At 45.6% G+C, this 24,125-nt stretch overlaps 1 long non-coding RNA gene across 5 annotated transcripts in view; it reads left to right on the top strand.

Moving 5' to 3' along the window:
- The window catches only part of LOC147349510 (uncharacterized), a 40,384-nt gene extending 20,295 nt beyond the window's left edge, over window positions 1-20,089 (top strand). Inside the window, exons 2-4 of one of the 5 annotated variants that reach the window (XR_015149903.1) lie at window positions 394-460; window positions 3,180-3,315; window positions 3,761-4,091. This is a non-coding gene — a long non-coding RNA (uncharacterized LOC147349510). Of the gene's footprint in view, window positions 1-393; window positions 461-3,179; window positions 3,433-3,760; window positions 4,092-18,808 lie in introns of those variants that run through there. The other 4 variants (XR_015149904.1, XR_015149901.1, XR_015149902.1 and 1 more) reach the window with 4 other exon arrangements.
- The last annotated feature ends 4,036 nt before the right edge of the window (window positions 20,090-24,125 follow it).

Genomic DNA, 24,125 nt, shown 5'->3' with positions numbered 1-24,125 from the left:
ACTAGTTACACCAATCATTAGTGAATTTGCTCTTTGTTTTCAGATTGTGCTTTGTGTGTCTATGCTGTACTATGTCATTGTCTGTATGACTTATATCCTGTTTAATTTAGATTGTTATCTCTTAACAGTAACCAGTGTGTAAATCAGGCCTCCAACAAAACTAATATGACTAAACATTTTGAGAAAATAATTGTAATAGTGTGGTTCTAGGTATGGGAAGAAACAACAAGGGATAATGTCTCCTGGATTACAGTTAGAATCCAGAAATTTTTAGTTATTGATTGGGCCTGGTCCAAAACTTAACACCTGGTGTGACATCAAAAATTTTTTGACTCTATTGGGATGAACTTTCCAGCGCCTTGGGACTAAAGTTAATCATGAAATGTTTTCCAGATAATGGTTATTCATGACCAAGAAGGAAAGACCTGAGGCATGGAATGAGCGATTGCAGCCTTTCAGTGTGAGTCAGCGGGCCCTGAGAAAGGGGAATGCCTGCCCCCTGGCCTTCATTCAACTACAGCCACTCCAACTACTCCCTATGGTGAACCTAGATGAAACTGAGAATGCAGGATTACAGGCCCCAGTTACCTATGATTTAATGAGCCCAGAATCTTGCATCTTCCCATGCGTAGAAAGATGCTAAATTTCTTAGCTTGAGATGCTGCCTTTTATGTTTGAAGTTCAGTATTTCTAAATTTGCAGGGGTAAACTTCTCTTCCAAGAGGAACAGAGGAAGACTAGTCTTGACATTTAAAAACACCAGCACTAATGGCAGGCACTCCCAGGAAGACAGGCAAAATGGACCCCCTTCTCTCACAAGATGGTGAGATGGACATTGAGAGGGGGAGTTGTAACCTGGAAGGGTTAGTTTTAAATTTATACTGGGTCTGCTTCTGTGACTTTAACCCTTTTTGTTATTGTAAGCATTACGTATGGCCTGCAGCCTGAGCCACCCACCTGTGAAGGACTGTAAAGAAGTAAAACTTAACTCATTCCCCTGCCTTCCCATTCTAGGGGACAGTTGCAAGCATTGAATAGTCTTTTTTACTTTACTATGTTTCCTTACCTCCCCCCACCCAATAAAAAAACCTAGCAACCAGGCTCTGAGAAGGTGGTTATTTTGAGGTGCTAGCCTGTTATCTTCTTAGCTGGCTCCCCAATTTAATTCTCTTCCTTGCCTCAACACCTCATCTCTCAAATCCATTGGCCTGTCATGCAGTGAGCATAGCTAGCTTGGACACAGAAGGCTGTATGAGGCTCTTAAATCTAAATGCTGTAAAGGTTTGTCAGCCAGACTTACACATAGCAGGCCTTGGTCATCTGAACAAGAAACCTTGATGCATACCAACTGCTTATAAACTAGCAAGTACATATTGTAATATAAATACCTGGTTCATAACTAAGCATTTAAATGAAGCCATGAGGCTATTAACATTAGGCTGTGGTAATTTACATTTTAAAGCCTCCTCTATGCTTGGAACAGTTAAATCATACTAAGGATAATCAGTCTAGTAATACTAGAAAACAGGCTGGGTGCCTTATGGACAATGTCAATATATATAGTTTCCCTAAGAAATAAGGATTGGTACAGAACAAGCTAAGTCAGATGACTTTGGTATATACTGGGCTACACCTAATGGAAGTTCTTAAGTTCTTATTTATGGCCTTACTATTAACTGCTAGCTATTTTGTTTCATATTGTTTTGTATATTGCCTGTTTCATAGTGTGGTCCCTTACGTTACCAACTATTTGACCGAGTCACTGATAAAATGATAGTATACAGTCCCATATAAGGTCAGTAATTGCAACAGTGTAACTCTAGATATGGGAAAAAAGAACAAAAGGGAATAAATATTTTCCTGGACCACAAGAGATTCAGAAGCACAGGTAGTCCAGAGAATTTTGAATACTGTTTTATGGCCTTGTCCAGTGACAGCACATTTAGTGGCCTATCAACAAAATCTTCATAAGACTTGGGAATGAGCATTCTTAGCACCATGGGACAAAATGGTCATGTCATGCCCTCAAACCATAGTCAGCTTCATGAACCTGAAGGGGCTCAGCCAATTGGCACTTGCCATCTATCTCTACAGAAATTAAATCATGGCCACTGAAGCTGCTGACCTTCAATAACCCCTGAAAGGAATTCAGGGTGGAAATTAGGAATGAGGCACTCTATGCTCTGGAAAAATTGGCAGAAGACGCCTTCAGATAGTTAAACACTTTCAGGAGGAGATTTTTTGTAAGCCCTGAGTCTTGCATCTTCTCTTGTACCTAGAGAAACATTAACATCATTGACAGTGACAGTCGCTTTGGCTATTTAAGGAAAAATTATGGTTAAAATCAACATAGAGTAGTTAAAAAACTGATTAGGTGACACTATGGTGTGATTTCAGACAAGTCCTTGTATTGTTAACAACTTGAGTTTTCTGACCTGTGTTAGACTTAGGATACTGTCAGCCATTCGAAAAATAAAAGCAGCAGATAACTACAGCCTTACTTTTTAAAGAAAGAAAAAGAAAGTGAAGTCGCTCAGTCATGTCCGACTCTTTGTGACCCCATGGGCTGCAGCCCACCAGGCTCCTCCGTCCATGGAATTTTCCAGGCAAGAGTACTGGAGTGGATTGCCATTTCCTTCTCCAGGGGAGCTTCCTGACCCAGGTATTGAACCCGAGTCTCCTGCATTGCAGGCAGACGCTTTTACCGTCTGAGCCACCAGGAAAGCACTCCACTTTTTAAAGGTCTCTTCTTATAACTCTTACATGTGTAGAAAGAGAAATTGCTCTGGACTGTATGTTGCACAGAAAAAAAATGCATGTGTAATGATCAATAGCCACTTTAAAGGTTAAGACCTACTTAAATAAACCTAGACAACTGGCTACCTGGCTACAAGTCTCCTTGAAGTGTTAAATCTAAATTAGGATTCAAGCTTAATTTTTTCTATTTTGTCTGTTAATGTTGAGATTGTCATTCCTCCAACTACTACTGAGTCCAAATGGCTCCATCCCTTTGGACAGGATGACCCAAGCACTGACTATGTCTGGAACACAATCAAAATTGTCATCAAACAAGACTTGGTTCTTACTCTTGGCTTTGATCCCTAGCTGCAGTAACAGTTTTACTCATCTATGCCTCTGTTTTTTTTTTTCTAAATATCTGTTTCATTTTGTCTCTCCAGATGACACAGATTCACATCAAGATAAAGATGATGTGCAAAGAAAACCCATGCCCCCAAAGAGATTACAGCCACTCCTCCAGACAGATCCAGCAGGAATAACCACAAAAGTCACCTTGGGGCCACTTAATAGAACAGGGTGAGAGCTCCATGACCCCAACTAGGTAGGGTCTATGAGTCCCATGTCAGCATTAAAGAAGTTAGAGAAGACTGCCGTCTGTCCCTTATCACCCCAATAAAGGTTTCTTGGGGTTCACGTCTCAAGGAAGATTTGAAGTAGGAGATAGATGGTTCCTGGGCTGAACAGCTGGTGATTTTCAAACGGAGCAAAACTGAAGTTTGTCCTCAGCCAGACAAGAATGACGTATTTCCCTTCCTCCATTGTTAGGAGGGAATAAACTGATGGGGGAATTGTGCAGTGAAAAGGAAAAAAGAGGAATGAGTTTTTGTTTTTCACTGCTCTGAGAGCAAAGAAGATAAAGAACAGTGAGCAGGCCTGAACATTCCTAGTTTGTTTTACTTTAACTGCTCCTGGTTCTGAATGTCTGTAACTAAGTTTGCTTTTCTGCACCCTAACTCTGCAGGAGCCACACTTCACTTGACTCTGTGCTAAATACATCCTCTATCTGATGTTTACAACAGCCTTCCCCTTGTAGTTACATGTCAGAAAGAAGGCCTCAGAGCCACCAGACTGCCCAATGCAGTTACGGGTTACTGATGCCAGTTTATGACTGCCTTTGAAATGATGCAAGAGGAAGAAATCATGGTCCTGTCACCTTTGTTTCCTCATCACCGGCTCCTGACTCCTCCTGACTGTGAGCACCTGCCTTAGGGACACAGTTGTTGAGGCAGGAGCATGCTGTGTTCCCCTCTCCACTACCTGAGAATAAAAGCCACTATTCTGTTTCTTCCAAATTCTGCCTCTCTGGTTTTCATTCGGCTTCGGTGGGCAGAGAAGGCCAAGATGTTGGCCAGCAACGGAAGGAGGTCAGTCAGAAAAAGACAAATATTGTATTACTTACAGGTGGAAGCTGTATATTCATACGGATGAACTAACTTACAAAATAGGCTCAAATGTAGGAAACCAATTTATAAGAAAATGTTAGTGGGGAGGCATCAATTTAGAGTTTGAAATTGACATATATACACACTAATTCATATCAAATAGATGATCAAAAAGGGCCTAAAGAATAGCCCTGTGAATTCTACTGAACACACTGAAATCACCTATATGGGGGGAAAAAACCCGAACAAGAATAGATGTTTATAGATTACTGAATCAAGTTTCTGTACACCTAAAACTGACACAACATCAGAAATCGACTCGACTCCAGTATAAAATAACAAATGACAAGAAGAAAAAAGGGGCATGAAGAAATGCTGCCACCTTGTGGGCACTTTGCAAAACAACTTAAGCCTGTGCTGATGGGCACTTAATACTTACAAGGCCTTTGGGGCTGTGGTAAAAAAACACCTGCGCCGGAAATATCCTAGCGGGGGTCAGCGGAAGAGAGTTCAAAACAAGGCAGATGGTCAAGGAGTCAATGTCAAGCGGTAGATTTAGCTCACATTTTAAAAAACATCACATGAAAAGATGTCAATGTTATTAAATATTAGAGAAATGCAACTCAAGATTGCAACAAGGTATCACTTCACATGGGTCAGAATGGCCACTGAAAAACTACAAACAAATGTTGGAGAAGAGAAGAAGAAAAGGGAACCCTCCTACACTGATGCTGGGAATAGAAATTGGGAACAGCCACTGTGGAGGACTTACCTGATAACTCAGTTGGTAAAGAATCTGCCTGCAATGTGGGAGACCTGGGTTCGATCCCTGGGTTGGGACGATCCTCTGGAGAAGGGAAAGGCTACACACTCTAGTATTCTGCCTGGAGAATTCCATGGACTATAATCCATAGGGTTGCAAAGAGTTGGACACGACTGAGTGACTTTCAACTCACTGTGGAGGATAGTGTGCAGGTTCTAGGAGGAAAATGAGAATAAAATTAGAATACTTCATAACACCATACACAAAAATATACTCCAAATAGATTAAAGATCTAAATGGAAAAATGGATGCCATGAAACTTGAAAACAAGCAGAACATGCTTTGATAAAAATAGCAAATTCTGAATGCAATAAACTTGGGACCCAATTAACCTTAAAACCGTTGGCACAGAAAGATCATAAATGAAAGAGAAAGACAACCCTCCTAATGGGAAAAAAACATTTGCAAACAAAGATACCCACAGGGAATTCATCTCCAGAACACACGAACAGCTAGTGCAGGTCAATATATTTTTTTCTTTAAATAACCCAGTTTAAAAAATGAGTCAGATTTCTCCGAAGAAGGCATAAAAGGCCATAAAACATGAAAAGATACTCAGCAACACTAATTCTTAAGAGAGATAAGTCAAAGTACAATGAAGTGTCACCTCACACCTGTCAGAATGGCCATCTCAAAAAATCTACAGCATACATCTCAAAAAATCTACAGCAATGAATGCTGGAAATGGTGTGAAGAGAAGTGAATCCTACACTGTTGTTGGGAATTTACATCCACTAGGGAGAACAATGCCAGCCAAGGTTCTTTGAAAAACTAAACATGAAGTACCATGTGACCCAGCAATCTCACATCTGGGCATAGATTCAGAGAAAACCAAAATTTTAAAACACCTGCACCCCAATGATCATGGCAGCACTGTGTACACTAGCTAAGATACGGAAGCAGCCTAAGAGAAGAAGGACTGATGAGTGGATAAAGAAAATGGGTACCTATACACGATACAGTATTACTCAGCCATGAATAAGATGAAAGAATGCCATTTCCAGCCACAGGAAAGTATTAAAGAGATGATACTAAGTTGAAGTAAGAGAGGCAGAGGCAAGTATCGTGATGTCACCTCTAGACAGAATCTAAAAATAGATATAAATGAACTTTACTAAATAGAAACATGCTCACAGAAACAGAAACAGGCTTTCCTAACAGGAAAAACGATGGGGGAGCAGGGAGAAATTAGCTGGTTCTGATTAACATATACACTCTACTATTTATAAAAACATAATAAAAAAGCACCCACTGTACAGCACAAGGGATCTTGTGCAGCCCTCTGTAATAAACTAAATGTGAAAAGAACCTGAAAAAACCACATATACGTCCATATTTAAGTGAATGGTTTCTAGATGACTTGTTTAGGTTAAGAATCCGCCTGCCAATGCAGGAGATGCAAGAGACTCAGGTTTGATCCTTGGATCAGGAGGATCTCTTGGAGGAGGGAGTGGCAACCCACTTCAGTATTCTTGCCTGGAGAAACCTGCAGACAGAGGGACCTGGTAGGCTACAGTCCATGGGGTCACAAAGAGTAGTACCTGACTGAAGTGTCTTTGCATGCACACATGCATGGAGCAGAGCACCCTGGCTGGTCCTGAGACTGTGGACGTGGTCGGTGGCCGGGTTAGCACACAGGCCACCTCATCCCTTGGTGTCCCAGGCAGCTCCTGGCACAAGGTAATCACGCCCATGGCCCAGCACGTCAGGTACCCGTGAGTTCCTCTTCACAGCTCAGCCCCCGGGGATGAGAGTCAGGACGCAAAGAGAGGGTGGGAGTGGTCAGTGTTCACAGAGCCCTTGGGCAGGTGGGCTGGTGGATGCCAAGGGGAGTGAAAGGGAAGCAGAGAAGGACCTGGACGGGGGCAGGTTGGGGATCTGGTGATGATGAGCAAGGGCAGGTAGCAGCAAGGGTTGAGGGCTGGTGACAGAGCAAGGACAAGGGGGGCCCGAGGCAGAGACAGATCCTGACTTGTCTTCCCGCTCATTCTGGCGCCCCATGGAAGCCCCCACCTTTCTGAGCCTCAGTCTCACCTCCTTCCTGTCTGAAATGGGCATGATGGCAGTGTGCATCTGACAGACAGGGATATTTATGCAGAAAGAGGAAGAAGTTGATCAATGGTCAAGTGCTGTTCAGCTCCTCCTGGCTGTGCCTGCAGGAGAGCAGGCTCCGGTGCACACAGGACACACCTGTGTGTGCCGGGCACTGGCCTCGAGGCCATCTGAGCCTGTGCCCAGTGTGCCCAGCCAAGGGGACAGCTGGGTCCTGCCTGCAGGGGTGTCAGAAGTGGTGTGGTCAATGCGGGGGACCTGGGCTGGGATCTGTCTGCTGGCACATTCTGTCTCCTTCCCCAGCTGCGTGGGCTGGGGCCTGAGGCTGCGTCCAGAGGGTCAAGCCCAGGTGCACTGGCCTCCGCAGGATGGCAGCCCCTCCAGGTGACCGCCATGGCTGGACTCACACATCACACAGTGGGTTTGTTGCCTGGCTCTGCCCACTGCTGGCTGGCTGGATGGAGTGTGGGGGCCCTGGGAGGGCTGCTTCCCAGAGGGCACTGCACTAAGTCCTGGAGCTACACCGTCTTGGGTCCTGCACATAAATCTCAGTAGAACTGAGCTGCTCTTCTGAAGCCACATAGGATATGGAATTGATTTTTTTTTTCCATTTTATTGATGTGTAATTGACTTACAAATGCTGTGTTAATTTCTGCTATACAGCAGAGTAACTCAATTATACACATGTATACATTCTCTTCATGTTCTTTTCCATTATGGTTTATCACAGGATGTTGAATGTAGTTCCCTGTGCTATACAGGTCTTGGTTATTGAGAATAGTGCTATTATAACCAGGTATATGTCCAGGAGTGGGGTTGCTGGATCATATGGCAATGGAGTTAGTTAAGGTGAAACCAGAACCTTCCTTAGGATCCTAAACTTTCTCAGATCACAGCACCCATCATTTTGCCTTAATTTCACATAGTCTCCAGGACAAAAGAAATACCTAACAGCTCTGCTTATTAAATAGTTAGGCTGAATGATTTAGTATTTGTCCTAAAAACTTTGAAGCTGATTGCAAAGTAACATTGAAACAAATTTAGTTCATCCTCACCCACAGTTGCTCACTAGTGAAGGAGAGTCTTGTTAGAAGTGTTTGGGTACCACCCTCATTTCCTGGTCAGTGTTAACTTTTGTGTGGGACTCGCTTATTGGAAAAAATTTTCAATGCTTTGTATTTATATATTTCTCTTTTATTTAAAAAATTTTGAAAGTATGATAACACATTTACAGGAGACTTGGAAAATACAGAACAAAGTTATATATAGTTCCACTGTATATTACAATTTTTAAGTAGCTAAATTAAGATTTTTGGCTGGAGTTTCAATATCAAACTCTCAATAATTAATAGAATAAACATACAGAGCAGAAGTATATAATATACCTGAAAAGCACTATGAACCAATTCAACATATAATTTTTTTTGCACTTTGTCATATGTCCCTGGATATGTTCCAGTGTTCCTAGTTTATAGCCTGTGAGAACTGGAATAAAATTTGTATCCTACTGTTTGTGTGAAAACTGTATAAATCACATGTATTCAGTGCTTTTTTTTAAAAAACTGTGGTAAAATACAACATGAAATTGACTCTTTTCACTGTTTTTAAGCGTTCAGTTCTGTGGCATTAAGTACATTCATGTTGTTTGCAGCCATCACCACCATCCATGTTCAGAACTCTTTAATCTTGTGAAACTGAGACTTTCTCCCCATTAAATATTATCTCCTCTGATCAGCTCTATTACCCAGAGAGGCCTGGAAATGGTGGCCTCACCAACAGCAGAAAGATACCCAGGCCCCTTGATGGTGGGTTTGAAATTCAGTTTTCTGCTAAAGGAAACTAGGACTCCTCGGAAAAATGGCAGATTCTGGGTCAAGAATAGGAACTGTACAAGTTGTACCTGGAATATTTTGTCAGAGCAGAGGAACCTTCAGACCCACTGGAATGGTATTAAAAGGATCTGGGACTTGAAGAGACCAAAGATGGGACACTTTGGACATCAGCAAGAGGAAAAACTGCAGCAGATTGAAATGCATCTAGGAAGTTTAAATCTGGAGTTATTTTTTTTTAAAAATTGAAGTATAGATCATTTACAATGTTGTGTTAGTTTCAGGTGTACAGCACTGTGCTTCACTTATACATGTTATCTATTTTGTTTCAGATTCTTTTCCATTGTAGGTTATTAACAATATTGAGTAGAGTTCCCTGTGCTATACAGGAGGCCCTTGCTGATTATCCATTTTATATATAGTAGTGTGTATATGGTAATTCCAAACTCCTAATTTATCCCTCTTCCCTTTCTCCTTTAGTAAGCATAAGCTTGTTTTCTATGTATGTGAGTCTGTTTCTGTTTTGTAAATAAATTTGTAACTTTTTTTAGATTCCACATATAAGTTATGTGTTCGTGCATGCTACGTTGCTTCAGTCGTGTCTGACTCTCTGTAATCCTACGGACAGTTGCCCACCAGGCTCCTGTGTTTATGAGATTCTCCAGGCAAGAATATTAGAAAAATGTGAAAAGTGAAAGTTGCTCAGTTGTGTTTGACTCTTTGCATCCCCATAGACTGTAGCCTGCCAAGCTCCTCTGTCCATGGAATTCTCCAGGCCAGAATACTGGAGTGGGTAGCCGTTCCCTTCTCCAGGGAATCTTCCCAACCCAGGGATTGAACCCAGGTCTTCCGCATTACAGATGGATTGGAGTGGGCTGCTATTTCCTCGTCCAGAGAATCTTCCTGACTCGGATCAAACCCTTGTCTCTTATGTCTCCTACATTGGCAGGCAGGTTATTTACCGCTAGCGCTACCTGGGAAGCCCTGTATAAGTGATATCATACGGTATTTGTCTTTCTCTGACTTAACTTCACTTAGTACGATCATCTCTAAGTCCATCCACGTGGCTGCAAGTAGCATTAGTTCATTCTCTTTATGGCTGAGTAATATTCCATTGTGTATAGGTGCTACATCTTTTTCACCCATTTCTCTGTTGATGGACATTTACGTTGCTTCTTTGTTCTGGCTTTTGTAACTAGTGCTACAGTGAGCACTGGGGTGCATGTATCTTTTCAAATTAGAGTTTTCTGTAACTTCTGAATGATATTGAGGAAAAAAAAAAAACCTATTTGGTCACCTTTGGAGAATGATTTTTTGAACTTTGGTAAATAACAGAAAAGACTGAATTGTTTGTCTTGCTTCCCTGTACGAGCTGCAGCACTGGGCAGCCCTGCAGCAGGTGAGGGGGTTTCTGTGTTAAGAAGGGGTCCAGCATGTGGATGCATGAATGGACACCTTGGGTGGTGGTGCTGATGCCAGAGATGTAGCAGAGAGTGGTGTCCAGAGCTCCTGCCTCTTGAGGAAGGGCACCACGTTGCCAGGAAAGTCGTTTGCCTCCGGATTCTAATCTGAACCCGACTCAGCCTCCATTTCCCACCACCAGTCTGTTGGAGTGCAGAGGTCAGGGGATGTTCTCAGCTGTAGGGACAGTCATCAAAATCTCAATCAAGGGAAATGCCCTCCTGACAAATGATTCAGTGTCTGCAGTGAATAGATTGCAAGGGTAAATAGAGAAATAGAAGCCGATGGGTTGAAGGTGACGTAATCAATGTTGAGGGCTGGGTGCTCAGTGGAAAATGATTAAGGAGAAGTGAGGCAGTGATGACCACACAGGCAAGGTGGTCAGGGCACACAGGGTGAGGTCTTGGTGTCTGAGCAGCATTAGGGAGGCCTCGGGCGGCTGGCAAGGTCTATCTACCTGGCTGGGGTTGCCAGGGTGTTTAATAGTCATGTATCAGGACCTAGGTGGTGCTAGTGGTAAAGAACCTGCCTGCCAGTGCAGGAGACATAAAGAGACATGAGTTCAATCCTTGGGTTGGGAAGATACCTTGGAGAAGGGCATGGCAACCCACTCCATCCCCTGGACAGAGGAGCCTGGTGGGCTATGTTCTATGGGGTCGCAAAAGAGTTGGACACAACTGAAGTGATGTAGCATAGTAGGCTAAACTATTTGCCTTATGCTGTTGTTTTTTTGCTTGAGGATTATTTTGACAAAAAAAAAAAATGTTCAGAAAGTCTTGAGGTTGGGCAGTCAGCTGATGTAAGCTTCTCACCTTCCTGCGACAATAGTCACTGCCTCTCATATTTTCTTAGAACTTTTATTGTAAATTTACCCATAAATATACTTGTGTCTTTGGTTCTGTGCTTTCTAAAGGGTATTGGAGTTTGTTTTTTTGTGTATGTCACTTTTATTCTGTTTTGTTTCCTGTAAGGAACTGTGTTAGGTCAGGTCCTCTGAGAAGCAGACCCAAGACAGGATTAAATATGTGTGGATGTTTTTGAGGGAGCACCCTGCAAGGAAACTGGGGAGGGGGAGTGTCAGAAGGGAGGGAGGGGGAGGGAGGAGGTGTCAGTTGCATCCCAAGGAAGGCAGAGGCTGAGATGGTTGGATGGCATCACTGACTCAATGGACACGAGTCTGAGCAAACTCTGGGAGATAGTGAAGGATAGGGAAGCCTGGCATGCTGCAGTCCATAGGGTTGCAAAGAGTTGGACATGACTGAGTGACTGAAAACAACAATAAGGAAGGCAGAGCTGCCTCAATGTGCCCACGCAGGGCCCATGGGCATATAGCAATATGGATGGACCTAGAGATTATCATACTAAGTGAAGTAAGTCAGACAGAAAGACAAATACCATATGATATCACTTATATGTGAAATCTTAAATGTGATACAAATGAACCTATCTACAATACAGAAATGGACTCACAGATCCAGAGAACAGAGTTGTGGGGCCAAGGAGGGTGAGGGGAGGAGGGTTGGGAGTTTGGGGTTAGCAGATGTAAACTATGATATCTAGGATGGATAAACAACAAGGTCCTACAGTGTAGGCCAGGGAACTGTATTCAATATCCTGTGATAAACTATGATGGAAAAGAATATGAAAAATATATATATAGACCTTAAATCACTTTTCTGTGCAGCAGAAACTAATACAACATTGTAAATCAAGTATATTTCAATTATATATATAAGCAGAGACCCTCAACATGTTTGCCTACAGCCCCCATCACAGAGGTGGTGAACACTTTGCTGGCCCCATACCTCCTAGGCCTTTTCTGAGGACCGGACCTCGCATTGGAAAAAAAAAAAAGTGTTTTAAGGGTCCTGGTTAAAGTCCTGGAGGGCAGAGAAAGGCCTGGAGCATATCCTTACGGAAACACCAAGACACTATTTATTACACAAAAATAAGACACAGTTCGTGTATTTAATAGGGGAAGAGTCAGACGACATTTATTGGGACAGGAAACATTATATAGCCATTAAATAATACTTAATAGAGGGTTTCTACTGCCTTCTCTTCATGTTTCACTTAAAATGTTTCTCAGGACTTCCCTGGCAGTCCAGCGGTTTAGACAGCGCTGCCAATGCAGGGGGCCTGAGTTCAATCTGTGGTCAAGGAATTAAGATCCCATATACCGTGTGGTGCGGCTGAGAGAGTAAAAAAAAAATGTTTCTCCACTCCTTGTAGATAGTAGGGAAAAAAAGCGTTCATAGGATTGAGGCCGGTGTGGGTTGCTCTCCTGTTCACTCCTGTTCAAGCCCAGCAGTCAGGACCATCATTTCCAGTTTCCCAGGATGGGCAGGCCATCCATCTGTTCATTAAATATAATGCTCAGGGTCTGACAGTAAATGGAAGTCTGAATTGAAACAAGGACCTCCTGGCTTCATCTTTAATAGACTTTCTCTTACACCACAAGTGTGCCATAGGTTAATTCTGCAGACCTTCAACAATGAGACCTCCGTCCTGGGCAGCCAGCCTGGGTCCTTCCATTTGCATTCACGGACGAGAGAATGGTTTGCACCATCAAGCACTGGAAAAGCCGACAACAGCACTGTATTTAATGGGGGAAAACTTTGCTTTTAATTTTGGCCGTGACAGTTCTTTGTTGCAGCTTGTGGGTTTTCTCTAGTTGTGGGGCACGGGCTTAATTGCCTCTTGGCATATGGGATCTTATTAATAGTTCCCCAACCAGGAATTTGGAGAAGGCAATGGCACCCCACTCCAGTACTCTTGCCTGGAAAATCCCATGGGCAGAGGAGCCTGCTAGGCTACAGTCCATGGGGCCGCTAAGAGTCGGGCACGACCGAGTGAGTTCACTTTCACTTTTCCCTTTCATGCATTGGAGAAGGAAATGGCAACCTACTCCAGTGTTCTTGCCTGGAGAATCCCAGGGACAGAGGAGCCTGGTGGGCTTCCGTCTATGGGGTCGCACAGAGTCGGACACGACTGACGCGACTTAGCAGCAGCAACCAGGAATTGAACCTTAGTCCCCTACATTGGAAAGTGGGTTCTTTTTTGTATATAATTTTATTTATTTAGTTATTTATTTATGGCTGCGTTGGGTTTTCATTGCTGCATGGACTTTTCTCTAGTTGTAGTGAGGAGGAGCTACTCTCCAGCATGGTGTGAGGGCTTCTTCTTGCAAGTGCTTCTCCTGTTGCGGAGCACAGGCTCTAGGACATTCAGGCTTCAGTAGTTGCAGTTCCTGGGCTTAGTTGTTCCACAGCAGGTGGGATCTTCCCAGATCAGGGGTCGAACCTATGTCTCCTGCATTGTGCAGGTGGATTCTTTACCACTGAACCACCAGGGAAGTCTGTAATGGGGAAAACTTAGGAAAAAAAAAAAGTTTCATTCACAGGGGCCAGCCAAGCCCTATTGGAGCCTGAAGCCCAAAGAAACAAATCAGTAATAATCAATCTTGTCTTGAACATTTTAATATCTTGTTCATCATGGATGATTTTGCATTAATTTTTAGTTTTTTAAAAAAAGTCTTGCATTAAAATTGTATCTGTTTTGATTCCTGAGTTTTTTGCTGCTGCTACTGCTGCTAAGTCACTTCAGTCTTATAGACGGCAGCCCAGCAGGCTCCCCCGTCCCTGGGATTCTCCAGGCAAGAACACTGAAGTGGGTTGCCATTTCCTTCTCCAATGCATGAAAGTGAAAAGTGAAAAGTCGGACACACTCAGTTGTGTCCGACCCTCGGCGACCCCATGGACTGGAGCCTTTGACACCCTGTTAAATCTTGCACCTGAGGTGAGGGTCATGCCTACCTTACCATGGACCAGCCCTGGTTAAAAAATAAGGGCATTTTCCTTAACAGATATTTGTTTTTTCCTTCTGACTCACTTCACTTTGTGTGAGTGCTCAGTCATTTCAATCATGTCTGACTCTCTGACTCTGTGGGCTGCAGCCAGCCAGGCTCTTCTGTGCATGGGATTATCCAGGCAAGAATACTGGAGTGTGTTGCTATGCCTTCGTCCAGGGATCTTCCTGACCCAGGAATCGAACCCCCATCTCTTATGTCTCCTGCACTGGGAGATTAGTTCTTTACCACTAGCACCATCTGGGAAGCCTGCATGACAGTCCTGTTCTCTGTGGTGACCTAAATGGAAATCCAAAAAGAGGGGGTATATGTAAACGTGTAGCTGATTCACTTTGCTGTACAGCAGATACTAACAACACTGTGAAGCAACTACAATGAAAATTTTTAAAAAGTAAAGGCATTTTCATTACTGGGAAAAAGTTTTTCCCAAAACTGGGAAAAAGTCAGGGATGCCTCAGTACCTCCATCATGTAACTGAAAGGCCAGGGCAGCCAGACAGAATGCTGGAAAAGAGAAATGGTCAACTATAAGTATTAGAATTTCAAAATGGGCTTTTAGGGCTTCCCTGGTGATCCAGTGGTAAAGAATCTGCCTGCTATTGCAGGAGACATGGGTTTGTTCCCTGATCGAGGAATATCCTACATGCTGTGGAGGAACTAAGCCCATGTTCTTCAATTATTGAGCCTGTGCTCTAGAGCCTGGAAATCAAAACTAATGAGCCCACATGCCTCAACTAGTGAAGCCCATGAACCCTAGAGCACATGCTCCCCAACAAATGAAGCCACTGCGATGCAGTGAGAAGCCCATGCACTGCAACTAGAGAGTAGCCCCTACTCGTTGTAACTAGAGAAAAGCCCTCGCAGTAAGATGCAGCACAGTCAAAAATAAATAAATAAAAAGACTGATACAAGATCAGAGTTTTTCTTTGTTTTTTTTTTTTTTTTTAATGTACCAGTAACTAAGGGAGATCAGCCCTGGGTGTTCTTTGGAAGGAATGATGCTAAAGCTGAAACTGCAGTACTTTGGCCACCTCATGTGAAGAGTTGACTCATTGGAAAAGACTCTGATGCTGGAGGGATTAGGGGCAGGAGGAGAAGGGGACGACAGAGGATGAGATGGCTGGATGGCATCACTGACTCGATGGATGTGAGTCTGAGTGAACTCCGGGAGTTGTTGATGGACAGGGAGGCCTGGTGTGCTGCGATTCATGGGGTCGAAAAGAGTCGGACACGACTTAGTGACTGAACTGAACTGAACTGAACAGATATATAAGAGAAAAATCTGTTCCCCATGGCTACAAAAACACATGTCTTAGAATAAGCTTCCTGTGTCTACAGCTATGTAGAAATCCACAGTGCTGTTGACATTTAAGGCTTGAATAAACAGGGAGACATATCTTGAGTGAAAAGACCTGATGTCATGTGTATAAAATGCCATCACTGTTGGACAGTATGGAGTAGGGCGTGAGATGATTTTTTCAGCAGACTGGCTGCAGTGACTTGGCCACTTGGATTTCTTTGTTGAGGCTGAAGAAGGAAAGAGCTTCTATTTTTTAAATGTGGACAGAGGTGGGCTGTTCTAGGCCACATCTTTGTTTCAGGGGACATGTTTGCACGCCGCTTGGTGGGCAGGAAGTGTTCACTCGGAAGTTCCTGGCCTGTGAGCTGTGCCACTGCCCCAGTTTCCAGGAATACAAACTCCCCATGAGAGGGACTGGACATGTACCCTTGGAGTGGGTAGGTCTGGCCACCATCTGTAACCTTGATTCGTTTTGTTTTTTACACAAATTCATTTATTTAATATAGATATGTATTTTCATAAATGAGTATAGTATTTTACAACCTGTGTATTTTACTTATTGTATTTTTCATGAAATGGTTGTAATCTTTTTAATGACTGTAATACTCATCAAACTATTTTATTGTAATGTACAAATTGTGTGTTATTGGACATTAAATAATTTTGCTTCTCCTTATTTTAAACAGTGTAATGGTGAGATGGACATCCTTTTTAGGCTATATCTTTGTGCATATACACGATTGTTTATCTAGTGTACATTCCTAGATTTGGAATTGCCAGACCAGAGGGCATACATCTTTTGAAAGGCTTTAAATTTCCATTTGCAAATTACTTTCCAGAAAGGTTACGCCTTTTAAAAATTATAACCGTTTTCATTTTTCTCCTCTCTCATCTCTTTATTGAACTGTAATTGCTTTACGATGTTGTGTTAGTTTCTGCTGCGCGGCAAAGCGAACATGGGAAGTCTGCTGTAAAGTGATGCTCTGTACTCTTGGTGCATCCTCATGGTCACCTGTGTTCTAGGAAACACTGGACACCTTGCCTCTCCCTGGGAGCAGGTCTCTGAAATGTTCCCATCAGTTTCAGGTTTGGGGCTGGGGTGATTGAGGAGGATGTTCAGACCCTGCAGGGTCCATCTCAGTGACAGTTTTCCTGCTGTGGGACTGCGTCTGGTGTGTGAGCTGCTCTGGGGAAGCACTGTGGATCTGCCAGCATCTAGCGATGCTGTAGAGACAAGACCACACATGAGCTGCTCACATTCCCTAGAGGACAGGAAGAGGGTTTCCACTGACCTCCCTTCCCCCAGGCACTCATCCTCCACTGTCTCTCCAAGGGGCTGAAAGAGAAATCCTGTAAGTCTTGTGCCTGCTGAGAATTGCCCAGGGATTCTATGGTTTGTGGGATGAAATGTAGGGTTCTGGATGGTGGGGTTCAGGACCTCCCTGGTTTGGGCCCATGGGATCTTTGCAATGCCCTGCAGTACCATGACCTGTACCCCTGAAGTGGCAGCTACATCCCTTGCACCCTCCTGGGTTCCCTCTTGTGGTGGCCCATAGTGCCGTCCTCTCTCTGGTGTCCCCTCATCCTGGACCCCTGCCACATCAAGCCTATGAGGCTGGGGCTCACATCCAGTGTCTGTGTGGCACTCAGCCTGGACGGTTCCTGGCAAATCCCGTCAGTGGTGTTGTTTGGAGCAAAGAGGAAGCAGAGGCTTGTGTGTGCTGGGAGTCAGAGGGGAGCAGTAGGGAGACTGGAGATGGGCTTCAGGGGCAGCAGATTAGACTTGGAAGGGCAGGACACCTCCTCCCTGGCTTCATGTTTTTGGAATGAAGGCTTCTCTTTTTCTTTTTGAGAGTAAATAACCTGATCTTATGACCATTGCCTCGGTCACCTGGGCTCTTCCACCTAGGAACCATCTTCATGAAGTCATTAGTGAGATGGCCAGCAAGCACATGAAAAGATGCTCAGCATCACTGATCATGAGGGAAATGAAAATCAAAACTACAGTAGGGTACCATCTCACACTGGCCAGAGAGCCCATTGTTAGACAGTCTACAAATAATAAATGCTGGAGAGAGTGTGGCAAAAAGGAAACCTTCTTACACTGATGCTGGGAATGTCAATTGGTGCAGCCACTATTGGAGAAGGCAATGGCACCCCACTCCAGTACTCTTGCCTGGAAAATCCCATGGATGGAGGAGCCTGGTAGGCTGCAGTCCATGGGGTCGAGAAGAGTCGGACACGACTCAGAGACTTCACTTTCACTTTTCACTTTCATGCATTGGAGAAGGAAATGGCAACCCACTCCAGTGTTCTTGCCTTGGGAATCCCGGGGACGGGGGAGCCTGGTGGGCTGCCGTCTATGGGGTCGCACAGAGCCGGACACAACTGAAGTGACTTAGCAGCAGCAGCAGCCACTATGGAGAACAGTATAGAGATTCCTTAAAATACTAAAAATAGAGCTATTATATGATCCAGCAACCCCATTCCTGGGCTTATATCCAAAAAAGACACATGTACCCTGTTGTTCAGTACAGCACTATTTACAGTAGCCAAATGTAGAAATGACCTCAATGTTTATCCGCAGATGAATGAATAAAGATGATGTGGTACATATATCCTATGGAATATTACTCCACCATAAAAAATGAAAGGATGCCACTTGCACCAATATGGATGGACCTAGAGATGACCATATTAAGTAAATGAAATGAAATAAAGACAAATATCATATAATATCATCATATCTAAAAATGACATAAATGAACATATTTACAAAACAGAAACAGGTTCACAGACATAGAAAATAAACTATGATTACCAAAGGTGAAAGGGTAGGGAGAGGAATAAATAGGGAGTTTGGAATTAACAGATACACACTACTATATATAAACTAGACAATCAACAAAGACCTGTGGTATAGGATGGGGAAACATATTCAATATCTTGTAATAATATATGATGGAAAAGGATCTGAAAAAGAATATATATATATATATATACCTATATGTATATAACTGAATCACTCTCTATATACCAGAAACTAACACAGCATGGTTAGCTAACTGTATGCCAATTAAATAAAAGAGAAGTCATGAATGAGCAGGGAGTTGAGGGGAAGCAGCATGTGTCCTGGGGAGTCACCAGGGTCCCCTTTTCCTCCTCCAGCCCTGGTGCCCTCATGTCTCTTTGGCAGGGCATGCAATGGTCCTGACACTGGAGTCAGCTGAGGTGGGGTGTCCTGTCATCTGAACGGGCCAGGTTCTGACTCTCCTGTCATCCTTCCTCCCTGCAGTGGCTGCCGCCTGGTGACGATGGCCGTATGAGCCCCACCATGGCCCACTGGAAGCGTCAGAGCACAGTAAGCAGCCTGCTGGACCACAGGGTGAGACCGGGCCTGGAACCCAAGAGCAAGGACGTGGAGGAACTAGCCCTGGAAGAGTACATGCCCACTGGACTGGAGCTAGCGGCCCTGTGGCCTGAGAGGCCGTTGCCTGCCCAGAAGGGCGGCCCTGATGGGTACTTTGGCTCCAACTAGAGTAAACAACACCTCGGAGGAGGAGGACTATGACGAGGGCTGCCTGAAGAGGAGGGCATCACCTATTACATCCGCTACTGCCCCAAGGACAACAGCTACCTGCAGGGGATGGACTGCAACAGGCAGGGCTACTTAGCCCACCTAGAGATGCCATCTGGAGATGGATGAGTGCCAGGAGGTGGTGGAGGAGTGGACAGAGCCAGGGCCAGCGACTCCCCAGAGGTCTGCCCACTTGCCAAGTCTGGCCGTGGCCCCAGCAGACACAAGGGCAGGCCCAAGTTGCTGAACCTCCCTCGAGGCCAAGCACCCTGCCGATGCCCAGAGGAGCTTCAAGACCAGGACCCAGGAAGAGAGGCCTAAGTGGCCCCAAGAGGAGGTAAGATTCTGGCTGGCCCTGGGGAAGTGGAGGGAGGGGGTGAGAGCAAAGGTGTCTGTGCAGCCCGCAGGTCAGAACTCGAGCCAGCTCTCCACGTGTTCAGTTATATGTGGACTTCCTTGCCACTCCTGTTCACCCATTGGATGCTTGTAGTAAATGCTGAGGCAATCTTGTTGAGGCTGATTGGCAGCCAGGGCTCCCAGCAGACACCCAGCTCCACAGCAGAGCTTGGGTCCTTTCCCTGCTTGCTCTGGATCTGCTCGGGTAGGGGTGGTCCCTGAGACTGTTGTCCCTCCCCAGGTGGTTTCAGTCAGTCACAGGCATCTGGTACTGCTGGCAAGTGCAGACAGCAGCAGCCAGTGGTTGGGGCAGCCCAGCAGTGAGGGGCAGCGACTGAGTGCATTTCACAGGGGCGGTTGAATCTGATGACACTTCTCTGAAAGCTTGGGGCCCTTGGTGTGATTGGCAGTTCACTGTGAATAACCATTTTGCAAATAATTATTTGGAAGTTTGACAGTCTTGGAGAAGAAATGCATGCTAATAAGGCCAGTAGATTTAAGCGTAATCTACTTTTTTCTTAATTATAGCAAAGTAAGTGTGTATTGTAATAAAACACTTTTGAAAAGCTGCTTTTCAAAATAAAACTTACATGTGTATAAAAAGAAGATATGATTATTATATGCATATGAAGGAACTTCTATTTGACTAATTCTGTGGACAAATGAGAATGAACTGCTTTAATATTTTTTTTATTGGGGTATAGTTGCTTTACAATGTTGTCTTAGTTTCTGCTGAACAACAAAGTGAATCTGCTATACGTATACATGTATCCCCCTCAATCTTGAACCTCCCATCCCTCCAGCCCACCCCTCTAGGTCTTCACAGAGCACAGAGCTGAGCTTCCTATGCTATACAGCACCTTCCCACTAGCTATCTGTTTTACACAGGGTAGCATATGTACCTTAATGCTACTCTCTCAATTTGTCCCACCTTCCCTTTCCCACTGTGCCCACATGTCTGTTCTCTACGTCTGTGTCTCTATTCCTGCCCTGCAAAAAGGTTCATCTGTACCATTGTTCTAGGTTCCATACATATGCATTAATACATAATATTTATTTCTCTTTCTGACTTCACTCTGTATGACAGACTGTAAGTCCATCCACATCTCTACAAATGACCCAATTTCATCACTTTTTATGGCTGAGTAATATTCCATTTCATATATGTGCTTTTTTAAAGCCTTCATGAACATTATTTTTTCCCCAGAAGAGTTCATAAATTTGAGAAGTTTAGATCGTGAGAGCTTGTGTTTGGGCAGCAAGTCCTATTGACTCACTGTTAGATTTATGGAAGTTCCCTTTGATGTCTTTTGTTTTTTTTTTAAAGATTGTTAAGCATAAGTTGACTTCACTTTCGGGGTGTTCCTGTGATTCAAGGCAGTTCTGTGTACACTGGGGCTTTGAGCTGTAAAGAAACTGCTGTTGCATTAGCGGGTGTGGGGCAACCCCCCTCCCTATGAGGGTGGTGGCTCCAGAGTTTCTGAACTTAACTTGCCTTCCTTCAGAGTTCACTCTCCCACCAACACCACTCCCGATCTCCTGGCCTGGCTGCATCTGCAAGCCCTCCATGTGGCCCAAGAAAGTTGCCCTTGTCACGTGCTAAGCCCTGGGGTGCAGAGATGAAAGTGACTTGAGCTTGCATGGAGAACCTCGTTCTAGAGGGAGAGACTCTCCATCCATCTGGGTGGGGCTGGGTGCTTAGTGAGGCACCTGCCCAGCCCATGAGTCCCAGGCAGGCTTCCTGGGGACAGGTTCCCTTGTGGGTGATAAACGGGGAGGCCTGGAACTTTGAGGGGGGCTTTGGGGAATCCATCAATCAGGCGGGCTGAACATAGAGGTCGTGGGTGTCCTCAGTGTGCAGCGGGATCTGGGGTTGTGACAGGGCCAGGAGAACAGGTGGAAGTGAAGGACCTGGCTTGAGGATGGTGACGAGAGAGGGACAGAGCTGGGCCATCAGGGGGCTGGGAGCCTTGAGAGGGCTGAGGGGCAGGACATCGGGAAGGCCCTGAGCATCTCAGGTGCATGGCCAGGGCAGAGGCTCCTGAGTGGGAGCACCAGGGGGTGAGTGGGCAGCGTCTATGAGAACAGGTGCCAAGGAAGAGGGCGCCTGCTGTGTGTGGAGCTGGAATTGCACTGCTTTGACTCAAACAGCACAATGTGTCAGCAGTGTGTTTCCAGGGCAGATTACAGGGAACAGAGAGGTGGGTGGGGGACTGGGGCACGGTGCTGGCCCCCCTGCATCTTCCATCCCTGAACACCGTCAGCATCCCCTACATATTCCAGGAACTTGAGACACATCCCAGGGGATCGGTTATTCACATAACATTCCCCAGGAAGTTCTGGGTTCCATAGGAGAATATGTAGCAACAGCTTCTGTTCAGAGAGAAAGACCACATTGCTGAGCATGAGATTGGGAGATGGAACAGCGTGACAGAGGCAGTCACGGGGTTTGCACCCCAAAGCACTCAGATCACGGTCAGTGCTAATTGGTTACTAAGAAAGGCACAGCCATGTGGTGATAGGAAGCTAACCAAGAATAGCTTCCAGCCCTGCATTAGAGCATGCCACGGACAGTTTAGAAAGGCTGAGAAGGGTGTATGGCACAGGAGGGTGCCCCAGGAGATGAGGGTGGACTCCAGACCCTGCCAGGACCACTGTCAGCCTTCCCAGGAGAAAAGCTTGTCTCTCCGCCAGAGACCAAGCCCAGGCCCAGACTGCTGGAGTGAACAGATGCTTGGATTTGGGCTTGCCGGGTCCCTCCAGTTCATTCCAGCAGCGAACAGATGGTCCTCTTCAGGAATGGTGACTGAGCTGGCCGTGCGCTGTCCTTGGTGCTGATGCACCACAGAGTCTGCCCCTCTGCTGGCCACTTGCACTGCGCTGGGTGCAGCAAGGCTGGATAGGTCAGGGAGCCTGATCTAAACTTTGGATGAGGGGCTATGGCTCAGGACAGTACTGGGGCACCAGGTCAGCTTGGGGGGATGTTGCTGTTGGCTCCCCTAGTGGCTCAGATGGTAAAGCATCTGCCTACAATGTGGAAGACCTGGGTTCGATCCCTGGGTTGGGAAAATCCCCTGGAGAAGGAAATGGCAACCCATTCCAGTACTTTTGCTTGAAAAATCCCATGGACCGAGGAGCCTGGTAGGCTACAGTCCACAGAGTTGCAAAGAGTCGAACATGACTGAGTGACTTCACAATCAGCTGTTGGGGGCATTGCCTATTTACCCTCCTTGGTCAGTCCTCCTCTCCATCAGCCTGAACGCTTGCAGATGGCCTCAGGTTCTGCCTCCATTGCCCATTTTGACCTCTGGTGCAGCCCTGCCCTGCCCTGCCCCTGACCCCTCCCACTTAGACTTTGGGTCTCATGCTTCCCTCAAAGTAGCCCTTGGTGCCAGCTGGGAGGCCTGTATCCCCACCCTTAACTCCCGGAGCCTCAGGTTTCTGACTGTGAATGGTTATGCTCTGTTGAAGACTCACCCACCCCAGTGTCTTCCTCAGAAGGGCTCAGACCCAGACCACCCCCACCAGAGCCAGGTCTCTGGTGCTTCTGGGGTTCTCTGGCTGCTGCATCTACTTCTTCCTCCTGTGTGTGTGTCTGTCAGCTCAGTTGTGTCCAACTTTGCGACACCATGGACCCCATGGACTGTAGCCCCCCAGGCTCCTTTGTCCATGGGATTCTCTAAGCAAGAATACTGGAGTGGATTGTCATGCCCTCCTCCAGGGGATCTTCCCCACCCAAGGACTGAACTTTCATCTCTTATGTCTCTTGCTTTGGTAGGTGGGTTCTTTACCTCTAACACCACCTGGGAAGGCCATTTATTAGAACCAATTTATTCAATGAGTGTATTTTTCGCACAGGTAATTTGCCTTTGCCCTCAACAGCGGCCCCTGCTCCTGGTGTTTTGTGTCCAGCCTGTGCTACCAGATAGTGTTCTACTCTCAGGGCTCCATGAAGGACAGGTTCGGGGGTCCCTGCCACATTAGCATATTTCAGTTCACACATTTCACTCGCCTCTCCCTACCCAGTGGTGAACGGTAGGAATTCCAGTGGTTGGCACTGAAACCCCCTCACCGGAGTTACTTAATGAGAGATGTGTCCTGGCTATCTGCGTTGGCTGTGAAAGTCAGAGGTAACCCTGGCTGGCATTTTATTTGGAGGTGTGCCTGGCTGCTGTGCCATGGGGAGGGCACAAAGGGTTGAATAGCATCTTCCTCTAAGATGCCAGGACCCCACATCCACATGGGCCTCCAACCATGCTCATTTTGGACACCGTGTCGCCTGCTGTCAAGCCCCCCACCCCAGCTGTGAGATGAAGACGTGAGCACCAGATGGGTTCTCCCAAGGAAAATCAGCAGAAGCCGTACCCTGCCTCTCTGGAAACAACCCTAGCTGTTTATCATGAGATGCGGTTGCATGGTGATGAGAGGTCCAAGGGATTTAGAGGAAATGTTGCTCCAGAGGGAAGGGTCCAGGCTGTGGAAGCTTTGGGGAGAAGCCGCCTTTTGACGTGGACCTGAGACCTTGTGTCGCCTGTGGTCACTGCATGCTGTGGCCCCATGCTGAGGTGTTGGGGTGGGGGTGGGATGGTGTGAGGCACTGATGTCCAGCCAGCCTGGGTTCCCTGGCCAAGCCCAAACT

The sequence above is a fragment of the Bos grunniens genome, chromosome 21 (genome assembly GCF_055505025.1).
Source record: "Bos grunniens cultivar Pamir isolate PY7600 chromosome 21, Bosgru_T2T1.0, whole genome shotgun sequence".
Lineage (NCBI taxonomy): Eukaryota > Metazoa > Chordata > Mammalia > Artiodactyla > Bovidae > Bos > Bos grunniens.
The sequence above is the reverse complement of the archived record's forward strand: the minus strand, read 5'-3'. Positions and strand labels throughout refer to the sequence as shown.